This window comes from Ambystoma mexicanum, chromosome 6p (genome assembly GCF_040938575.1).
Source record: "Ambystoma mexicanum isolate Mex_15411 chromosome 6p, UKY_AmexF1_1, whole genome shotgun sequence".
Taxonomy (NCBI): Eukaryota; Metazoa; Chordata; class Amphibia; order Caudata; family Ambystomatidae; genus Ambystoma; species Ambystoma mexicanum.
In genome coordinates, this window is record NC_090935.1 from 595386970 (window position 1) to 595404726 (window position 17757).

The window sequence follows — 17757 nt, forward strand, 5'->3', positions numbered from 1 at the left end:
ATGACCTGTTCTTGGGTGAATAACCCCTGGGAGAGACTCTACCAAGTCTTTAGCTCACTGTCCTTTTCACAGAGAAAAAATTTCCCCGCATATCAGCCTTTGTCCTGCCCAGGGGCAGTCCAGCGCCGAAATGCTAGACAATTCTCCTCTGAATAAGAGTACCATCAGTAACCCCATACACGTGTTTCAGCCTTGTTGGGCATCATCAGTGAGGTGAAACTGTTGCCTCTCTAAGAACAGTGAGCAAGGGGTCCACGTCTGGATTGCCCTGTTAACTTAGGGTGAAACCCAAAGTTAATGTATGCAAACAAAGGGGGGTCTGGGAATCTCTCTACCAGCACAAACACAGCCCAATGACCTGTTCCTGGGTGAATAATCCCTGGGAGAGACTCTACCAAGTCTTTAGCTCACTGTCCTTTTCACAGAGAAGAAATTTCCCCACATATCAGCCTTTGTCCTGCCCAGGGGCAGTCCAGCGCCGAAATGCTAGGCAATTCTCCTCTGAACAAGAGTACCATCAGTAACCCCATGCACGTGTTTCAGCCTTGTTGGGCATCATCAGTGAGGTGAAACTGTTGCCTCACTAGGAACAGTGAGCAAGGGTCCACGTCTGGATTGCCCTGTTAACTTAGGGTGAAACCCAAAGTTAATGTATGCAAACAAAGGGGGGTCTGGGAATCTCTCTACCAGCACGAACATAGCCCAATGACCTGTTCTTGGGTGAATAGCCCCTGGGAGAGACTCTACCAAGTCTTTAGCTCACTGTCCTTTTCACAGAGAAGAAATGTCCCCGCATATCAGCCTTTGTCCTGCCCAGGGGCAGTCCAGCGCCGAAATGCTAGGCAATTCTCCTCTGAACAAGAGTACCATCAGTAACCCCATACACGTGTTTCAGCCTTGTTGGGCATCATCAGTGAGGTGAAACTGTTGCCTCTCTAAGAACAGTGAGCAAGGGGTCCACGTCTGGATTGCCCTGTTAACTTAGGGTGAAACCCAAAGTTAATGTATGCAAACAAAGGGGGGTCTGGGAATCTCTCTACCAGCACGAACACAGCCCAATGACCTGTTCTTGGGTGAATAACCCCTGGGAGAGACTCTACCAAGTCTTTAGCTCACTGTCCTTTTCACAGAGAAGAAATTTCCCCGCATATCAGCCTTTGTCCTGCCCAGGGGCAGTCCAGCGCCGAAATGCTAGGCAATTCTCCTCTGAACAAGAGTACCATCAGTAACCCCATACACGTGTTTCAGCCTTGTTGGGCATCATCAGTGAGGTGAAACTGTTGCCTCTCTAAGAACAGTGAGCAAGGGGTCCACGTCTGGATTGCCCTGTTAACTTAGGGTGAAACCCAAAGTTAATGTATGCAAACAAAGGGGGGTCTGGGAATCTCTCTACCAGCACGAACACAGCCCAATGACCTGTTCTTGGGTGAATAACCCCTGGGAGAGACTCTACCAAGTCTTTAGCTCACTGTCCTTTTCACAGAGAAGAAATTTCCCCGCATATCAGCGCCGAAATGCTAGGCAATTCTCCTCTGAACAAGAGTACCATCAGTAACCCCATACACGTGTTTCAGCCTTGTTGGGCATCATCAGTGAGGTGAAACTGTTGCCTCTCTAAGAACAGTGAGCAAGGGGTCCACGTCTGGATTGCCCTGTTAACTTAGGGTGAAACCCAAAGTTAATGTATGCAAACAAAGGGGGGTCTGGGAATCTCTCTACCAGCACGAACACAGCCCAATGACCTGTTCTTGGGTGAATAAACCCTGGGAGAGACTCTACCAAGTCTTTAGCTCACTGTCCTTTTCACAGAGAAGAAATTTCCCCGCATATCAGCCTTTATCCTGCCCAGGGGCAGTCCAGCACCGAAATGCTAGGCAATTCTCCTCTGAACAAGAGTACCATCAGTAACCCCATACACGTGTTTCAGCCTTGTTGGGCATCATCAGTGAGGTGAAACTGTTGCCTCTCTAAGAACAGTGAGCAAGGGGTCCACGTCTGGATTGCCCTGTTAACTTAGGGTGAAACCCAAAGTTAATGTATGCAAACAAAGGGGGGTCTGGGAATCTCTCTACCAGCACAAACACAGCCCAATGACCTGTTCTTGGGTGAATAACCCCTGGGAGAGACTCTACCAAGTCTTTAGCTCACTGTCCTTTTCACAGAGAAGAAATTTCCCCGCATATCAGCGCCAAAATGCTAGGCAATTCTCCTCTGAACAAGAGTACCATCAGTAACCCCATACACGTGTTTCAGCCTTGTTGGGCATCATCAGTGAGGTGAAACTGTTGCCTCTCTAAGAACAGTGAGCAAGGGGTCCACGTCTGGATTGCCCTGTTAACTTAGGGTGAAACCCAAAGTTAATGTATGCAAACAAAGGGGGGTCTGGGAATCTCTCTACCAGCACGAACACAGCCCAATGACCTGTTCTTGGGTGAATAACCCCTGGGAGAGACTCTACCAAGTCTTTAGCTCACTGTCCTTTTCACAGAGAAGAAATTTCCCCGCATATCAGCCTTTGTCCTGCCCAGGGGCAGTCCAGCACCGAAATGCTAGGCAATTCTCCTCTGAACAAGAGTACCATCAGTAACCCCATACACGTGTTTCAGCCTTGTTGGGCATCATCAGTGAGGTGAAACTGTTGCCTCTCTAAGAACAGTGAGCAAGGGGTCCACGTCTGGATTGCCCTGTTAACTTAGGGTGAAACCCAAAGTTAATGTATGCAAACAAAGGGGGGTCTGGGAATCTCTCTACCAGCACAAACACAGCCCAATGACCTGTTCTTGGGTGAATAACCCCTGGGAGAGACTCTACCAAGTCTTTAGCTCACTGTCCTTTTCACAGAGAAGAAATTTCCCCGCATATCAGCTTTTGTCCTGCCCAGGGGCAGTCCAGCGCCAAAATGCTAGGCAATTCTCCTCTGAACAAGAGTAACAGGGCAATCCAGACGTGGACCCTTGCTCACTGTTCCTAGTGAGGCAACAGTTTCACCTCACTGATGATGCCCAACAAGGCTGAAACACGAGTATGGGGTTACTGATGGTACTCTTGTTCAGAGGAGAATTGCCTAGCATTTTGGCGCTGGACTGCCCCTGGGCAGGACAAAAGCTGATATGCGGGGAAATTTCTTCTCTGTGAAAAGGACAGTGAGCTAAAGACTTGGTAGAGTCTCTCCCAGGGGTTATTCACCCAAGAACAGGTCATTGGGCTGTGTTTGTGCTGGTAGAGAGATTCCCAGACCCCCCTTTGTTTGCATACATTAACTTTGGGTTTCACCCTAAGTTAACAGGGCAATCCAGACGTGGACCCCTTGCTCACTGTTCTTAGAGAGGCAACAGTTTCACCTCACTGATGATGCCCAACAAGGCTGAAACACGTGTATGGGGTTACTGATGGTACTCTTGTTCAGAGGAGAATTGCCTAGCATTTCGGTGCTGGACTGCCCCTGGGCAGGACAAAGGCTGATATGCGGGGAAATTTCTTCTCTGTGAAAAGGACAGTGAGCTAAAGACTTGGTAGAGTCTCTCCCAGGGGTTATTCACCCAAGAACAGGTCATTGGGCTGTGTTCGTGCTGGTAGAGAGATTCCCAGACCCCCCTTTGTTTGCATACATTAACTTTGGGTTTCACCCTAAGTTAACAGGGCAATCCAGACGTGGACCCCTTGCTCACTGTTCTTAGAGAGGCAACAGTTTCACCTCACTGATGATGCCCAACAAGGCTGAAACACGTGTATGGGGTTACTGATGGTACTCTTGTTCAGAGGAGAATTGCCTAGCATTTTGGCGCTGATATGCGGGGAAATTTCTTCTCTGTGAAAAGGACAGTGAGCTAAAGACTTGGTAGAGTCTCTCCCAGGGGTTATTCACCCAAGAACAGGTCATTGGGCTGTGTTTGTGCTGGTAGAGAGATTCCCAGACCCCCCTTTGTTTGCATACATTAACTTTGGGTTTCACCCTAAGTTAACAGGGCAATCCAGACGTGGACCCCTTGCTCACTGTTCTTAGAGAGGCAACAGTTTCACCTCACTGATGATGCCCAACAAGGCTGAAACACGTGTATGGGGTTACTGATGGTACTCTTGTTCAGAGGAGAATTGCCTAGCATTTCGGTGCTGGACTGCCCCTGGGCAGGATAAAGGCTGATATGCGGGGAAATTTCTTCTCTGTGAAAAGGACAGTGAGCTAAAGACTTGGTAGAGTCTCTCCCAGGGTTTATTCACCCAAGAACAGGTCATTGGGCTGTGTTCGTGCTGGTAGAGAGATTCCCAGACCCCCCTTTGTTTGCATACATTAACTTTGGGTTTCACCCTAAGTTAACAGGGCAATCCAGACGTGGACCCCTTGCTCACTGTTCTTAGAGAGGCAACAGTTTCACCTCACTGATGATGCCCAACAAGGCTGAAACACGTGTATGGGGTTACTGATGGTACTCTTGTTCAGAGGAGAATTGCCTAGCATTTCGGCGCTGATATGCGGGGAAATTTCTTCTCTGTGAAAAGGACAGTGAGCTAAAGACTTGGTAGAGTCTCTCCCAGGGGTTATTCACCCAAGAACAGGTCATTGGGCTGTGTTCGTGCTGGTAGAGAGATTCCCAGACCCCCCTTTGTTTGCATACATTAACTTTGGGTTTCACCCTAAGTTAACAGGGCAATCCAGACGTGGACCCCTTGCTCACTGTTCTTAGAGAGGCAACAGTTTCACCTCACTGATGATGCCCAACAAGGCTGAAACACGTGTATGGGGTTACTGATGGTACTCTTGTTCAGAGGAGAATTGCCTAGCATTTCGGCGCTGGACTGCCCCTGGGCAGGACAAAGGCTGATATGCGGGGAAATTTCTTCTCTGTGAAAAGGACAGTGAGCTAAAGACTTGGTAGAGTCTCTCCCAGGGGTTATTCACCCAAGAACAGGTCATTGGGCTGTGTTCGTGCTGGTAGAGAGATTCCCAGACCCCCCTTTGTTTGCATACATTAACTTTGGGTTTCACCCTAAGTTAACAGGGCAATCCAGACGTGGACCCCTTGCTCACTGTTCTTAGAGAGGCAACAGTTTCACCTCACTGATGATGCCCAACAAGGCTGAAACACGTGTAAAGACTTGGTAGAGTCTCTCCCAGGGGTTATTCACCCAAGAACAGGTCATTGGGCTGTGTTCGTGCTGGTAGAGAGATTCCCAGACCCCCCTTTGTTTGCAAACATTAACTTTGGGTTTCACCCTAAGTTAACAGGGCAATCCAGACGTGGACCCCTTGCTCACTGTTCTTAGAGAGGCAACAGTTTCACCTCACTGATGATGCCCAACAAGGCTGAAACACGTGTAAAGACTTGGTAGAGTCTCTCCCAGGGGTTATTCACCCAAGAACAGGTCATTGGGCTATGTTCGTGCTGGTAGAGAGATTCCCAGACCCCCCTTTGTTTGCAGTGTTGATCAGTAGTCTGTGTGTACCACAGAGTTCTTTGAGCAGGACATGGGTGGATGACCTGCAAGATTTTTACCAATACTCTTGTTTTATGCTGATTGTTTGTTTGTTGAGGTTGAGTTCCTCAGTGTACCAAGGTGCTGAATGTTTAGGCTTGTGGGTGTGCCATTTCACTGGGGCATGATGGTTGATGTTGTTGGTGAGGATGGTGTTGAGTTCCTGGAGAAGCGTGTTGCAGTCCTGGTTCTTCAGATGTACATCAGCCCATGTGAGGTGGGGTTTGGTGAGGTCTTCTATGAGGGACTCCACTGGGAAGTAATTGGAGGACCAGAAGGCTTGATTGCTTTGTTTCCAAAGGCTCTGCTTGAGAGTGTGGTGTGACTAATCACAAAGGGGATTGCCAGATGGTCCGACAAGTCGAGAGGAAAAGGAGAGCTTTGATAATGCATTGGCAGTGTGGTGATGATCAGATTGAGGATATTACCTTTCCTGTGAGTTGCTTCTTTCATGTGTTGTGTGAGGACACAAGTGTCGAGTAGGCAATGGAGATCTTTCTTCATTGAATTGGTTGCTGGGTTGACCAGGATGTTGAAGTCGCCGAGGAAGATGTTGTTGGCATGCGTGAGAAACATGGTGGTGACCAAGTCTGTGAAGTCTTCGATGAAGGAGGTGTTCGGCTCGGGTGGTCTTTAGATGAGATTAAAAGTGACTGTGTCCATTGAGGAGAGCAGGAAGTGGCAGCATAGGTTTTTGAAAAGAGCCAATGGTGGCGATGTCCAGTTGGGTGCATGGTCATGATGGCTTGTGAATGATGGTGAAGCCTCCGCCGATCTTGTTTGAATGGTCTTGTAGAATGCCGCAGCCATTGAAGGTCAGGGCCTTTAGGATGTGAGTGGAGATGTATGTCTTCTAGGTCTTAGTAATGAAGATGGGATCCAAGTCATGTGTGGTGATCAGGTTGGTGATGTCAGTTGCATGGTTGATTGCTGAGCGGGCATTGGCTAGAATCAATGTTTGTGCAATGGTGGATGATGGAGTGGTGATGTAGTGTATGGTAATAAAGATGAGGTTGCTGCAATGCGGTGTCCATGATGTTGCTGGTTAGTGGCACAGTTGGTGATGAGGGGTGATGGTAGGAATGGGCAGTTGGGAGAGAGGAGTGTAACACATATTCAAGGGAGCTTTCCTGATGTTAAAATGGGCAGGTGTATGGTCCTGTGTCCTACCGGTCCGAACAGGTCCAAACAGGAATTGACCTTTTCATCATTTGCCCTTCAATTCGGACCCCTGGGTGAGACCCACCCTTTATCTAGGAATTAAAAGCAGAAAGGAAGAGGCAGGGCTAAGAAGGTGGGTGGAGCTTAGACCACATGACATAGATCCACTTGTATCTGCTCACCAACTGCAAAGGAAAAGAGGCTGGGGGGTTGCTTAAGTAGTGGAAAAGGGTGATGAAACAAGAAGGCACCATCAGATTAGCAGTGATTGACAGGTGGGTGGGGCTTAGGCCAAGTAACCTAAACCCACTTGAACCTGCTCACCAACTGCAAAGGAAAAGAGGCTGGAGGGCTGCTTAAGCTCTGAAAAGGATGGGGGGGGGGCAAAACAAGACGGGACTAACAGATTAACAATGATTGACAGGTGTGCAGGGCTTAGGCCACACAACCTAGATCTACTTGCACATGCTTCCCAACTGCAAAGGAAAAGAGACTGGAGGGCTGCTTAAGTAGGGAAAAAGGGTGACAGTACAAGAAGACACCAACAGATTAGCAGTGATTGATTGGTGGTCAGGGCTTAGGCCATGTGACCTAGCTCCACTTGCACCTGCTCACCAACTACAAAGGAAAAGAGGCTGGAGAATAGAGAGTAGCTAGTGGTAGAGTAGAGAGAGAGAGCACATCTATAACAAGAAGAATACCAAGAGGCAAGGAGGTAGATTGGGAGAGAAGAGGAAGGGAACAAGGGTGGTAACAGGAGGTTAGTAAGAAGTGTTTAGAGTTTAGAAGTAAGAGGAGAAGTCAGATCAAAGGGTGGGGGTGGAAAGGCAGAGAGAGATCGGAAGGACAGTAGTATGGTGAGAGGAGAGTATCTTGGGACATACTGCAGGGAAGGGTCAGGCAAGACAGTGTGTGCAAGATTAGGACCTGGTTGTAAGGAGGGACCACCCCATAGCACCCATGGACCACTTAGCAGGTCTAGGAGAGGGAAAGTTAGAAGACCCCTATGGAGTCAGGTAGCCAACTGCTTAGGGAAGCCGCACTTTGCCTTCAAAGGAACAATAGACAGTAGGGGCCACCTGGCCGTAGCTACTAACCTCCTGTTATGGATGCCTGGTTTAGGAAGGTGAGGATGACTGGGGAAGTTGAGAGAGGAAGGGATGGCCCTAGAGCCAAATTCCCGAAGATTCCCTTTATCTTGACACATACCCAAGAATCCCTGGCACAGAGTGATTGTGAAGTCCCAATAAAGATCATTGGACTTATTACCTTATTACCTGAGTCAGCATGATTTCTTGTGGTGGGCCAACCTATCACTCAAGGTAATCAAGATGATGTACAAATGCATGTTGACTGGAGTGCTGTGTGTGATGTATGTGATGTATGTGTTCAAGTTGGCAAAGGAATGAAAGGCCACTGAAAGTAATTTAATCAAATAACCTAATTGCAACAATTTCAAATGCAATATCCAGAGCTCTCAAGTTGCAAACTGGCACTTTCCTGCATTTTTGATGGGGTTGGCAAGTGTCACAGATGACCCCAAGAACACGCTTACTCCCAAAGATGGTTCATGGGTTTATATTATGAATTTAAAGGGGATCCAACTAAAAGCTGTCCCTTTCTCTCTCGCCTACCCCGGGTGTCCCTACAGCCTAGTCCAAGCTTCCCTAATCCCCAAGAGGGTCACTAGAGATGTGTAACCACTACTATCAAGAATCATGCTGGCTAGGGTGAGAGCCTAAAGTTAACTCCCTTATCTATAATACTCCCTCTGGGGTATTCTAGGTTTAACCTGATCTGGTATCCCACAATAGAAATGATGCCAAGAAATGGTGCCTTCCAATCGCCCAGGTCTCACTTCATCTTATCCCTCTCCTGCTCTCTTATTCCTTAACCCTGATATTCTGTCCTCCCCTTCTCTTTCTTCTACTCTCCTCCCTACTCTTCCTCATACTCTCTATGTTCTCTTCCTGTCTATTTCTCTGTGTCCCTCTGCTATTCCACCTCACGTATACTCCTACTCTCCCTTTACTCTGTACTACTCTTTACTATCACATGGCCGAGGGAAAATGCAACTATTGATACCAGAATAAGCTTAAAACAGCACTTGAAAAATCTTTGCAATCCTACTGCACCTGCAGGTCGAGCTACTTAGTTTATCTACTTGACCCAGCACAAATGCATTATAAACCAAGGAAGTGAAAGGAAGGGCAGACCCGAACACAGGATCAGAGAAGGACTGCAGCAGCCATCGGGGAGATGTGAGAACACTCCACCGAGAAACCAGAGAACACAGACCTTAAGAATACGGAACCCCTTGAGAACACTCCACCGAGAAACCAGAGAACACAGACCTTAAGAATACGGAACCCCTTGAGAACACTCCACCGAGAAACCAGAGAACACAGACCTTAAGAATACGGAACCCCTTGAGAACACTCCACCGAGAAACCAGAGAACACAGACCTTAAGAATACGGAACCCCTTATACATCAGTGGATCACCGTTAATTAAGAACTACTGATGTTTTCACACTTGAAAGAAAAGGAACAAGAAACTAATGGAAACAACTAAATATATATGTCTACCAACCTATGTATTTTTGACGTGTGTCACCAAATTCGAAATGTATGCACAGAAATGTCAAGTATAAACACAAGATTGACACACAGCATAAAGTAAAGAATGTGCCTTGAGAAAGCCCAAGTAAGGGCGAAACAGCAGCACGTGCAGAGAAATGTTGGCACAAATGTTATTTGTATATAAACCAATCACCAGAAAAGAAACAACTTATGTCACGAATAATTACACGAATTGAATGAACTTATGTAATAGTGATACCTGTGAAACAAAAATCAAATAAGCACAAAGTGAATTAATTTGTGTGGATACGTGAATGAAAAATATATGAATAAAGTGCGCAACCTATGTTTAGACACTAACAAATGTGTATTTCACAGTGAATTGCATTAATTAGAGGACGCTGCAAAACTAAAGCGCAAAGGCTCAATAGTAAAAAACTTCCAACAAATGCACTATACCCTTGAACTGGATGGCATAATTTGTTTTTGTATTGAAAAAACATGGTGACGCATCGAATAAAGCATGATCGGCGATGTAATGTGCACTTTCAGTACAGTAATAACTAGTGGCAGCTTACATTTTTAAATATTTGCCAAGCAGAATTTTTTTAACCAAAAAACATGATGAGAAATGAAATATTGCAAGAACCACCTCTCTCTCTTAACCTTACCGGGACCACCTTATAACATTCAAAGGTCATTAAGCTGGTCTTTCCTAACTGAAGAACGTGCCTGGAACAAACGCTCATTTGATTTGCAGATTTTGCAGGGACGTTGCATAAATGCTGAGGTCGAATCTCCAACACATATCAGCAGTTTGCCAAGCTCAGTTCTTCCCCGCACGGCAATAGAACAAAAATACATGGGCACATTATTTCCTACAGGCTTTGTGCTCGGCTGGGGCTTTTTGAAAGGGATTCTTCAGTTTATTTTCTGCACACCTTAAAAGGTGACCAGCAGCTTTTACATCAAAGTGTTCAGGAATAGAATTTGCTAGCAAAACACCAATTGTAGATATTTTACACACACATTTATCTCGTTGCTATTGTGGGCGTATGGATGTGATTTAAATACGTACTGAACAATAAATGCAGCAGAAGGAAGGAAACAACTTTTACTCTGACTCCCAGAAACACAAGGTGGATGGCGACCACCCTGTGATGAAAGTGGGCGGATGCCATTCACCTGCTTGTACCATCGACTTCTGCCCTTTTCATGTAGCATGCATAGATTGCTTCATCATGGGCTTACTGCTTCCATCCGCTATATTATTTAATGGGGGTTGGCTACCCCGACCGCACTGCCCAAGAGGGTTGTAAAAACATGCTGGCATGGCCCTGAACTCAGCCCCCACCCTCTCTGTCACATGCACACAGCCGACACGGGTGCCCTCTAATCTTGGGTGGTGAAGGAAAGCTCTGCGGGCAGTGGGGGTCTCCAGGTAAGCAAAGGGTGCAGGCAAGCAAAGGCTTAAGTGATGGTCTGCGCGCCAGCAGGTCGAGATGACTGCTGCCAGTGAGGGTCTTCAGGAAGATGGTGCAATATTCTGGAAACCACAGTGACACCAACAACACAAAGCCATTTATGCAGGCATTGCACCCATATCACTGGTTATTTATTGACTTAGCGTTCGTGCCAGGCTCGGACTGGCCTATAGGGCAATAGGCCCATGGCCTCACCAAAAAACACAAAATGCTGGTGTGGGCCATTTTTTGGGGTCAAAGTCTGCAACTTTTTGGCCAATGTGAGCCAGTTTATTTAGTTACTTCACTATGTGGCTAATTGTTCTGACCAGTGTTGCTGGATAGATAGTCTTTAAAATGCACAATTTGCATCACATTTTATCAAAAACTCCCCCTTGGGTACTATTCAAACAGTGTCACAAAAGGAATGAATTGCCATTTGCAACTGTGGGCCACTTTTTCATTGGTGTCAACACAATTTTATGGCCCAGTACGACCCTGAATTTCATGCTGTGTGTCTCGTAATACGTATGAACATATAATGCCTGTGCAGAGCCAAAAGAGGGCCAGCAATATTCTCGCACAAACAGGCTGATGGCTTTCGTGAAGAAGTGCAGCCTGCTTTATTTCAAGCATTTGAGGTGGGCTGCATTTCATTGTTAAAGTCATCACCCTGGTGTGGGCCACAAAGTGCAATGTGCTGAGCCACACATGGGCCATAATCCATATGTTGTGCACCAGTTAACTGGAGCAGGAAATGCTCTTCCTAAGAACCTTTTCCTGAGATCAGGCCATGTCCATTTTCAATTACATCTTAAAAAATATTTATTTTTAGGCTTCCATTTGGTTGCCATTCAGAGGAATTATTGGAAATAATTCATGGTTATGACTTTTGCCCTAAATGCACGGTTTGAAAACCCGTATTTGTGCATTTGCAAAATAGAACATTGAAATTCTGTGCGCGCCACGCAGGCAGTCGTTATCATTATATCAAATGCACTCAAAGCAAAAGACTGATTGACAAACATCCAAGGTATGCTCGCCATCAAGGTCGACCCAATACTAGTGGTCGAGCAGATTTTCAAAGACTGCTCAAAGGGTTGTGCTAAACAAAAGTAAAGCATGAGACTATTGCATGGAAATTGGTTCAGGATGGCTGTAAAATAAAGCTTCTTGGGTAAGTAGTCCTTAATCTCAGGATTATAAACGAAGGGTAGCAAAGAGACATTCAGAAAATTCCATACAAAATGTTCTCCTGTTTAGGTCGCTCTAGCGTTCAGTCTTTATCACTTCTTCTGGGAATGACAAGCCCTCTCCACCGCTCTCGGGATTTAGGGCTTCCTCCATTTGACAAGTGTTGAAAAAAGTCCTCTCGTTCACTGGTGCTGTCCTTCTCTCTGCCACTTATATCCATCTTCCAGGGGCAAGGGGCACTCCCCCATGTTCGTATACTCAGGGATATGGTGCCCTACTCACTAATCCATACCCAGCGATATAGTGCCCTGTTCAATCACTCTCTCTCTTTGTTGTAGTACACCGCTCCTCTGGATTCCAGGGCTCTCCCAATTAGCAGGTTCTCCTCCCTCTCACTGGAGCCAACACCTCTTCTGGGTTTGGGGGCTCCTCTCCCCCTCCCTTGAGCTGACCCCTCATTTGAGGTACAGTGGCAGCTCTTCGTCCCCTCACTGGAGCACCCACTCTTCTGGCATTAAGGAGGCTCTGCTCTCCCTTACTGGAGCACTCTGAGCTCAAGGGGCTTCCTGTTCTGTTGCTCTTCCACTTCCTCAACAAACTCCTCTCCTCAGCTCTCATCACAGAATCGACTATCTATGCTTCTTAGCCTTAGTTATAAAGCCCTCACTGTTCTCTAATAGTCTTGGCCAAAAGTTTGAATTGATTGTTTAATTGGCTTGTCAGAGGAAGGAAATCTTTAAAAGGCTTTCCACCACCTTGGATTTCTGTCAGTTGGTTTACAAGTGCAGGGGCTGGTGTGTGTCTTCTGCACTGCTCCTTCCCTGCCTCCTGGCTATCCCCCTTCAGAGGATCTTGTTGTGAAGGTGTCTGGTGTTTAAAAGGCCATCCCAAAGGACAGGAAAACCTCGAGTAATTTCCAACGTGTCCAAAATAATTGTCCCTTTAGGAAAGGGGAAGTATGTTTTTCTCTACTTAAATGTTGCAATTGCAGGGGAGGGAGAAAACCATTCTCCTTCACAATCACTGCTGCTGGGGAAGATGCTTGGCTTAAGTTAGGTTTTTCCCTCCAAGGATCCTCACCCATTGACTATAGGGTTTCTCTAGGTGTACTAATGACTCCCTATAGCGTATCTTTCCCTGAATTCCTGAAAGACACTCCAGAATAGGCTCTCTGTTATCGATCTTTAAATGTTTTGTCTCTTGGGAGATGCAGTCCTGAATACCCTGGTAGTTTCTAACTAGTTGCTCTATAAGGGGGTATGGGAATAGTTTAAGGTTGGTCCTGTCAGTCCTATTCTCTGGCGCACCGTGGACTGGATGGGATGTTCGCACTGTGACATTGTCACACTACTATCTACTCCACTTGCCACCTCTATCCACTTACACTACTTTCAACTCTCACTACTCTCTACCCCAATACTCTCCCCTCCCGCCACTATCCATTACACTCTCCTACCACTACTGTCCATTCCCACTACTCTCCACCCCAGCTTCTCTCAGTCACCTTACTTCTACTCTCCCAATAAACCTTCTCATGCAGCCTCACCTACTCCTCTACACTCCCACTTAGTCCCACAAACTCACCTTACTCACCATACATTCACTCTGACATCCAAGTACCATTTTCTCTCATCAACTAATACCTCACCTTGCACACATGCTCTGTAAGCTGTAAGAGATTTCCACACACCACTCCAAAGCCCTTCCTCTGCCTGGTCTCTTGGTCCCCTTCTCCTCCCTTGATCTCGCTTGAACCACCCACACTCTCCCGTTCTGTTTGTCGCGCTATATCTTCCTCCCCCTTCCACTGGTCCTCTTGCTCACCTGCTTCCCTGGGCCAATGGCTGCCTTGCTCTCCCACAGTGGACGGATTACATAGGTCGGAAACCATGCACCTGTAGAGGAGCAGATGATGTCATCTCTAGTGCCCACCCCCTCAACTCCGTTATACTGGAAGCAAAGTAGGAAGACTCTGTGCATGGCACCAGCTATCGTCCCAATATCGAACCAAGGATATGAGAGATGTTATGCACTCAGACAACTGTATCGAATGTACCCTCACACTAATGTCGTAGAAGGATGTCGGCATACAACAATGGACTTAGAAGAACTGTGAATAAAGTTAAACCAGAGTAAAGTGACGTCATGAAGAGAAGATACTAAGACGTACTGAAATGATATGCAAATAATTAAAGAATGATAAGGTAACTAAAAGTAACAAGAAAAACATGTATGCAGAAGCAAAGAAACCATATAATCAAAGAAGATAGGTAACCAGACGATTAGTGAATGTAGATACGCAGAAATGCAAGGTAGATGAGATCAATAGAAGTTTGCTGCAGTAGAAACTATAACATGAAAAAAGAGGCCATGATGAGAAGATGGACGTTGAATTGTGTCAAAACTGCCTCAGAGACAAACCAGGGAAGCAGATCAGAAATGCTGCACAAAACAGCTTCATGCAAGAAAAAAAGAATATCTGTTTTGCTGACATGAAAGATGACACAGCAAGACATAATTGGAAAGTACATAGGGAGTTAACCAGGATAAGCTACGAACGAAGGGCACATTTCTCTTAGATTAAGCAGAAGCAAATACATCTGCAAGTGCCAAGTATTGCACAATCAGGGGTGAAGAAAGCACATGTAAAACAGAGCAACCAAGTCTCCAGAGGCCAAGAGGAGTAATAGCATGCAGCATAATCAAATAAAATAACAATAAATAACAGGACGAAATGAACAAATTCATGGTCTACTGACACATGGTGCAAGACTCAAAAACAAGGTCTATTCATTAAGCCTCAGATGAAGATAGTGGTGTACCCTGACTCGCTTAAAAGTCCCAGAGAAGAAAACAGTCAGCAAGGTCAACTACAGAGGAGAAGCCTTGGCTCATGGTCTAACTGATGAGAGATGGTAGGCTAATTGACCAAAGTGGGCTGTGGTCTGATGTTATTCTCTGCACCTGGCTTTTGTTCTGTTCACGTGCTGCTAGCGAGCCGAATGTCCAGGTTTGGGAGAGTATGCCAACCAATCATGCGTGGCTATGTAGTGGCATCAATCTGCTGTTATTATTTTTCATAATCAGTATAATACGTATTTGGAGGTAGTTCGAGGAGCGCCTACCCGATAAGGGGCAGCCAATGTTATTGTTAACTCTTATACATATTATAGGTATATATGTTCCTCTAACCAATCCCTCCCCTCAATAGGTTTTGCTGTTTGTCACATGGGATGACATTATAGGTAACGTACATGAAAGTATAAAGTCAATTGTAGACTCCTTCCCTCACTGCAAAGTCTTCTGGGGTTCATAGTTCTGAAACAGAAGAAAGAATGTACTGTCCAGCATTGAAAAGGATAGGTATGGGCTGATTGTAAGCTGTATTCTTCAATTATAACTAGGCAGGGAACAGATACTGAGGCACTTCCAACTCCCTCTACCAGCCTCTGGGGCAGGACAGGCTCAGCAACCACTGTGGTAGGCCTCCTGCCCCAGGTTGAGAGGAGTCCCCATCCCCCTTTGCTAGGGTCTGGTAATTGACTTTGTCACACAGGGTGTGTGGTAATGTACAGTATTAAAACTCAGGAATGGATGGGCTGATCATGAATGTCATGATACAAACTGAAGGTCCTGGAATACAACATAATATAGAGGAATTATGGGGAAAGAAAACTATCTGGTGAATCATTACTTCTTTTGATGGAATAGAGGCAATCATGATACAATTGGGGAAAGTTTGGTACCTCACAAGGCCCCCCACCCCTCTTCCACATGACTACCTGCTAAATTACCTTTATTATATTTTAAATGTTTCAGCGTTTAACCACCATTTGCAGCAATATGCGTACAAAACAAGTTTCAAGTTGAATGATTTACATTCCATGGTTTTGCTCCATTTTAGTGCTTAGTGTGCTGTTGTGATCATTTACACTTCAGTTTACATCTTTATTTTTATCTTGATTAATTTTCCTGGTTATTTTTACTATGTACTATTAGGGAGGACTTGTAACCAAAAAGACTGGCCAAGGACTCACAATCATCTGTGATTCCTCCTGACCGAACACCAGTTTAGAAACAGCCACTAGAGCTTATTTAAAGCACTCCCCTAACCTTTGCCCCTCTCACCTACTGAAACAGTCACCTTCAACCTCATCTACAAGCCATCCAATTCCATTACCTCCTTCCTTAACGTAATGACTTTTATGATCTGCTCACCACCATATCCTTCACATTCCCCAAAAACAACTTCCTTGGGTACTTCAACCTCCCGGGCAGCATGACCACTAAGTCTATGAAGGAAGCAAAGCTCAGTGTATTAGATGCACTGAACCTCACTCATCACACAACTAACCCACCCCCATCCATGGTAACATCCTAGACCTCATCATCATTGCCATAGTGACCCTGCTTTACAACACAACCATAAACCTTGACTAGTCAGATCACTTCTCCAGTAAGCTTCACCATCTATTGTGTTGTTCCAAACAACCACAAACAACATAAACCTATGAAGCAGACATTATGCTCCGTCAACTCACCCCTACTAGGAGCCCAGTACAAGGACTGCAACAACATATTATAGGCTCTCAAGAAATCCCTGAAGACCAACATCAATATATAATCCTCTGAGAAACAATGTACCATTAATATCAGCAAAAGAGTAATTAGAAAAAAAGTGCAAATCTGGAGCAAGTCCTACACCTCATCTGACCTAACCCAACTACCAGAAGACCGTAGTGGAAGCCAGTAATGAAAGAAAAGATCTTTGCAAGGCAGCCAAACAAGTGCAACAACCTCTCTTTGTCCCTTCAGTCACACTTTCTATTGAGAAATCCACTGACATCAACAACTTTTTCAATAACACGATCAGCAAGATCCACTAAAAAATCAACACTGGCCACATTTATTACACTGCCCCACTTATCTTACTGCAGAAACCGACAACATGAAACCACCTTTAAAATCCTTTCCATGGAGGACACACACTAGCATCCCACAGTGCTTGTCAGGGTGTCTCCAATCTTGTCTGGCGCAGAGGCAGCACGAACATCTGCCTCCCCGTGAGGTCTTGGCTCCTGGACCCGATGGGAAACACAGGTTACCGCAACCCGCCGGGGAAAGAGGGTTAGGATCCGTAGAGTGGATGGGTAAGGGGTTGTAGGATCACCTGGGAGAGGATTAGGGTGAAGTTATGGATGGGAAGGGGGAGATTAGGGAAAGATGCTCCTCAGCTCCTGCCGTCCATCCACTGGTTATTCTTATGGCGAGTTCTCCACCCACTCATGCTATGCTCATTCACTCCGTTGACCAGTAGTTGGGGGCCTTTGTTGTGGAGCCTGAAACCACTACAAGAGCTTTTGCTTGGAGCTCTTAACCACAATATGCTGCACCAAAAACTGCGTTAGCATGAGCCTTATTTCTTCCTCCACTGCATTTGCTTCAAGCAGTTTTAAAGACTCGTGCTAACGTGCACTATTACACAACATCCTTTGTCAATACATAGCACCATGTGACATACAGAGCACATTAGCAAAGACCAGAAAAGTACTTAGCTGTGGATCGTAGTCTAGTTCTCCTTTTAACACGACACAGGATTTTCCCAAGTGTTCCGTAGTGGAGTTCGCTGGAAAATACCAAAAGAACAGTAAGCGTTGCTGGGTCTGACTATACGTTCTTAAACTATGTTTGTACCCCCAGAACAATGGGCCATCATGACCCGCTAGTGTGCTTGAGCCGGGTTGTCTTGACCAGTGGCTCCGCACCCGTGCCTCCTGCTCTGCCCCGCTGGAGGATCAGAATTGTACGATCCAGGTTGATTCACCCGGAATGTAGCTACCCCTATATATGCACTCTGCATGCGGGTTAATGTTCAGTCATGCATT